This window comes from Ylistrum balloti, unplaced genomic scaffold, assembly GCF_031769215.1.
Source record: "Ylistrum balloti isolate Yb309-2 unplaced genomic scaffold, AGI_CSIRO_Ybal_v1 Utg369826, whole genome shotgun sequence".
NCBI classification, from domain to species: domain Eukaryota; kingdom Metazoa; phylum Mollusca; class Bivalvia; order Pectinida; family Pectinidae; genus Ylistrum; species Ylistrum balloti.
Genome location: NW_026781991.1, coordinates 38279 through 44466, shown reverse-complemented (window position 1 = coordinate 44466; position 6188 = coordinate 38279). Strand labels below are relative to the sequence as shown.

At 37.9% G+C, this 6188-nt stretch overlaps 2 non-coding genes across 2 annotated transcripts; both read left to right on the top strand.

Annotated features, from left to right (window-relative positions):
- The first annotated feature begins 4528 nt into the window (after positions 1-4528).
- Positions 4529-4601, top strand: Trnak-cuu (transfer RNA lysine (anticodon CUU)). The gene has a single exon. It is a non-coding gene; the product is annotated as a tRNA-Lys (tRNA).
- Positions 4602-5744: 1143 nt separating this feature from the next.
- Trnak-cuu (transfer RNA lysine (anticodon CUU)) lies at positions 5745-5817 on the top strand. The gene has a single exon. It is a non-coding gene; the product is annotated as a tRNA-Lys (tRNA).
- Positions 5818-6188: the final 371 nt, after the last annotated feature.

Below are 6188 nucleotides of genomic sequence, written 5' to 3'. Positions count from 1 at the left end.
TACTCAAACATGCATATTAATAGAGAAAACACTGCCATGCCACCAGTAGACGTCATTTAATGTGATAAGGTAATTATTCGACGTCATTTCCTGTGATAAGGTAATTAATTATTCGACGTCATTTCCTGTGATAAGTTAATTATTCGACGTCATTTCCTGTGATAAGTTAATTATTCGAGGTCATTTCCTGTGATAAGGTCATTTTTCGACGTCATTTCCTGTGCTGCCGTCTGGCAGAAGAACGAATTTGGGATTTTGATCTCTCCGCATACATAACCCAACAAGTGACTCTTTAATTTCGTATTTTTAATATCGATTTGCTTTAATGTAATTAATAAAACTCGGATCTTGTAGATTAAAATTGGATTAGCTTGATGAACACGCATAAAGATCATTATACATGATATAATTTTAATGTTCAGATTTTTGAGAGAGAAAAATAATATAAAATGTATGCATGCATTAGGTTCCACACCATAACTAATTCAGAACAGTCGGATAACTGGCTTCAGCCTTAGAACACATCTTCTTAGGATAAAGTTAATTTGATGCCAATTATCGTTCTGTCTGTTATAGCGAAATGATGTAATTCTAACGTCATTGTTCATCAATTCCAGCGTACACAACAAGATTCCATTTCTCAAAGAAATGTGCCAATTTGAAATTATCACCGGTTTAGTTTGCAAAGAATCTCTGAGGTACATTGTCGCTTGTAATTAAACGGGTGAAGAATCTCCCCTCGGTCGTTCTATTTCTGTCATCCTTGTGGTGCGAGGTTCTATCACTAACTATATAACCATACTTTCCCACAACAATTTCATTCCCGCTGTTTATATCCATCAACACTGCAAAACGACAATTTAATTTGTACTTCTTCGAAATTCTCACAAATCGATAACTTTACTTTTCCTGCCATCAGCCACAATTCCATGTAGGCTCATACTCTAGTGCATGCGAACAGTGAATACAGAGCCGGTGAGGACGAGTCAAACTCTAACAAAGAAAGTTGTGGGGATTTTAACCCAAGGGTAAGACATATTGCCTTATGGCTACAAAAATACATAAAACACTGCACAGAAACGTGTCAAGATGTCCTGGTACCACTGTACGGTAAAGAGCTTATTGGTTCAAGTTTGATTGGTTTGCCACGGTACATGTACATAATCAAGTTTGTTTGGTGTGTCACGATACACCTACAGAATGAAGTTTAATTTGTCACGGTACATGTACATAATCAAGTTTGTTTGGTGTGTCACGATACACCGACAGAATGAAGTTTAATTTGTCACGGTACATGTACATAATCAAGTTTGGTGTGTCACGGTACCTGACATTATCAAGTTTGATTGGTGTGCCACGGTACCTGATATAATCAAGTTTGTTTGGTGTGTCACGGTACCTGATATAATCAAGTTTGTTTGGTGTGTCACGGTACCTGACATTATCAAGTTTGTTTGGTGTGTCACGGTACCTGATATAATCAAGTTTGATTGGTGTGTCACGGTACCTGACATAATCAAGTTTGATTGGTGTGTCACGGTACCTGACATTATCAAGTTTGATTGGTGTGCCACGGTACATGTACATAATCAAGTTTGTTTGGTGTGTCACGGTACATGTACATAATCAAGTTTGATTGGTGTGTCACGGTACCTGACATTATCAAGTTTGATTGGTGTGTCACGGTACCTGACATAATCAAGTACATGTACATAATCAAGTTTGTTTGGTGTGTCACAGTACCTGGCATAATCAAGTTTGTTTGGTGTTTCACGGTACCTGACATAATCAAGTTTGTTTGGTGTGTCACGGTACATGTACATAATCAAGTTTGTTTGGTGTGTCACGGTACCTGACATTATCAAGTTTGTTTGGTGTGTCATGGTACCTGACATAATCAAGTTTGTTTGGTGTGTCACGGTACCTGACATAATCAAGTTTGTTTGGTGTGTCACGGTACCTGACATAATCAAGTTTGTTTGGTGTGTCACTGTACCTGACATAATCAAGTTTGTTTGGTGTGTCACGGTACCTGACATAATCACGTTTGTTTAGTGTGTCACAGTATATGTATATAACCAAGTTTGCTTGTTTTGCCACGGTACATGTACATAATCAAGTTTGTTTGGTGTGTCACGGTACCTGTACATAATCAAGCTTGTTTGGCGTGTCACGGTACCTGACATAATCAAGTTTGTTTGGTGTGTCACGGTACCTGGCATAATCAAGTTTGTTTGGTGTGTCACGGTACATGTACATAATCAAATGTGTTTGGTGTGTCACGGTACCTGACATAATCAAGTTTGTATGGCGTGTCACGGTACCTGACTTAATCAAGTTTGTTTGGTGTGTCACGGTACCTGACATAATCAAGTTTGTATGGTGTGTCACGGTACCTGACATTATCAAGTTTGTTTGGTGTGTTACGGTACGTGTACATAATCAAGTTTGTTTGGTGTGTTATGATACCTGACATAATCAAGTTTGTTTGGTGTGTCACGGTACCTGACATAATCAAATTTGTTTGGTGTGTCACGATACCTGACATTATCAAGTTTGTTTGGTGTGTCACGGTATGTGTGCGTCTGTTTGATGTTTAAATGCGATGTGTTTGAAACGGCTGCAAATGTGATTATTGCGTGACTTCCTTCACCCGAAATAATAACACTTGCCGTCAGTCATTTTCAGTTGTACTCTCCGTCGTCATTGACATCCAAATCAAATCCTAATCTTCTCAATTTTCTAAACTTGCAAATGAAATTCTCGCTATAGCCCTCGGCAGTTCCACAATAAGATGCTCGCGACAGATGAACTCACCATATCGAGTCTTCTGCCAACTGGGCGCGTTATGTCCGAGATCAATAAGTTTGACGAGTGGTGCCCCTATCATGTTAGTGCTAGCCCTTTATTGTCCCGTACTGGTAATGTCACTCTGAGTGTGTTCATTATCCACTTGATTACACATATTAACCTTGACCTTTTTATTTAGAATTCACGTGACTTATCACTGTCATTGTCCTTGATTACCACGTGTTCTTTATTTTTGTTACAACCTTAGGTCTCTGTCTTATTGTGTTACTGTTTTCCTTGACCTTTTGATTGGTGTAGTTCCTTAATGCTTTGTTCTTGAAGTTCTTGAGTTGTCCATGTCATTGACTCTGTGACTTTCGTATGGCAGCAAACTTTTATAAAGGTCTTCTGGTAATCGTTGTTTTTTTAACTGGAACCAAGAGGTGTTCTTGTCCTTCTAATTTTCGTTGACATTGTCGGTAATGTATCTATGACAATACTATGGGCTGTTAAGCAGTACACTTCGGAATCGTCCCTTGGTTTCCATATGGAACTTGTGTAGTGTAGTGAACCGGTATGGATTTGTATTTTATGTTATCTTCAATTTCATTTGAGAAAGAGACATTAGCAATCTGATTAAAATGCAAATTCTCGCTCCGTTATTCACCGCATTAGGAGATGACAACATTCCATATTTGGTCAATGCTGTGATGAACTTTTGCATTAGCCAATCAAATTACTGATTTCCGAATCTTGAAATTGAATGAATGTGGGCAAAACATCTTGCATAATATATTTGTGCATAAAGCCATTTCGTTACAACATGTCAACAATAGCTAGAACATATATACATGTCATTCTAATTTAAATGCTTTCTCTTTCCTATGCTGATAGTAACGGATCGACAAATAATCAGACTTATATATATGTGATGAAATGACTTACTGCAGATGATTAAAATCATCTATTTGACTATCTGCCTCATGTGGGTACAGAGGGTGCGATGTCGGCGATTCAACAATTATGCATTCCTTCCGGAACACCTGATCTGATTATTTTGGTACCTTGTCCTATAACCTTTTGCGCAGAGCCTTCTTTCGTTCACGATTTGCCAACAATACTTTGTTGCCCTCGCTACATTTTGAGTCTGTATCATGATTTTGTTCACCTGTCAATTTATTATTGTTCTAAATGGCTTTGTTATTCAAAGTACTTTTAGGCGCATATGGGTCTTGTTGATTGAGAAAGTTCAGAAATTATCAGTGTGGATAAACAGTCGGCTTTACTGATGTAAATCTGATAAAATGGATACTTAGTTTCCCCATTAACTGACACATACACGACTGGAAATGTCAATAACCCTTCGTTATATCGTTCAGATAACCAACCTTCAAACTACTCCGGAGATGGTATCATTTATGATATGTACACAACACCATGTAGACTACAACCTCTACTGGTTGAAGATATATCATTTGTCCTGACAATAAAGGCAACGCAGTAGTATCAAGAGATGACGTCACAAACGTGATGACGTCTCTGTTGCCATGCTGAATTTGTTGAGACGTCAAAAATGCACTTTATTAATGAACAAAGCCGTGGTTCACCACGTCCTGTTACAAATTAACTATACAGATTCTGAGACAAATTGTTATCTAATGCTTGTGCATAACATTGCATTAGTTACGTAACACACAATCAGACAGACGCATGTTATGTGTACAGATGTGTGATATCTGCCCGGCTAGCTCAGTCGGTAGAGCACGAGACTCTTAATCTCGGGGTCGTGGGTTCGAGCCCCACGTTGGGCGATATATCATTTTATTTCTGTCCTGTTGGACTATGACATATATTGTACAAAACTGACCCAGCCCAGCGTCTTTAGATATTGTAAATGGCATTCATTTTAAGATAACAGCCTCAGCTCTGACTTTTTTTTTTAAATGATTGTTGGTTTGGTATAGTTGACTCCTTAGATGAAAGATAAATCTTAGTACCATATTAATTAAAATTAAGCTAATCTCGTGATTACCATAGTTACAATGTCCAAAGTCTCTCTTCGTTAAAGTGAGTTAGGTTTTAGTTTTTTTCTGTAAAGTATGATAATGATACTATAGAAGAAAGACCAGAAAGATTGCTGTACACAAATCGTCTCCCTTTCTCCTACAGTTATACACACAAACATATACACTGTTTTCTGACAAACACGTCTTTAACAGTCCACGAAACGTTGAAATGGTATCCTTAAAAATATGTTTTTCACTTACGTAGTCATCGATTGGAAACCGAGGTAGTTTTCTCGAAGTACTTTGTGTAATAGCTTTTTATCCAGGGTGTCGTGAGTTATTAACAGACAAGACCAAAGTACCATATAAAAGGTATTAAGGAACTGTAAAGCTCTGAACATAAATTAGTAAAGTGACATTCCTGCGAGGAGGCTTAGGACGAACATTCTTACTCGGGGCATAGTGGTTTTATAGTATAATGATAGAATTAGCCTATAAAGCATGGCAGTCTATGATGGATTCGATTATTTTAGCAAACATTCATTAATTGGTCCGAAGTACAAAGTGAAGGAATGATTTTTTTGCCGTAATTACACTATCGATATGTCATTGCAAAGAAATTTTAAATATTAAGTCTTACGGTTACTTCGTGCCTTTAATTATGGACATATTTCGACATAAACTCGATACAAAATTTCCTGGCACTGTTTGATGGCACATTCTACAATCTCTCCCCAGTCAGTTCAGTTTCAGTGTGATAACACTGTAGTATCAAGAAATGACGTCACACATACGTTAAATCAAAATTACTCTCAGAATTATATCCGTGAAGTTTAGATGTAACAGAACTTGGCACTACACGGCTTTATTAATTATTCAATTGTGTGCACCGTTAATAGCGCATCCAATCAGGCAGCTGCATGTTATGCGTGCAAATGTGCACTATCTGCCCGGCTAGCTCAGTCGGTAGAGCACGAGACTCTTAATCTCGGGGTCGTGGGTTCGAGCCCCACGTTGGGCGATCTATTTTTTTTATCTTAATTTTGTCACTTGATTCAGGATAAATCTCCGTAAATATGATAATCAGGGTTAACATGACAGGCACTGGTCTGACTATAAAACAAACATTGTGTCTAATGTGTTACTGATAATATGGTGTTCGTACAGATCGCCAGTTTATGAAATTTGAGTTTACAACTTAGGAAGTGAATACTTTTTCCTAAATCGATTCCAATGTCTGTGCACGGTCCGTCCCTTTACACAAACAAGTACATCGTACTTTAATTCCTACTAAAACGCCTTCAGCGGTCCTGGACAGTTAAAGTACTATCCTTTAAAAATAGGTCTTCCACCTGAGTGTTCAAATCGATTTGTACCAGAGTAAAGCACAGG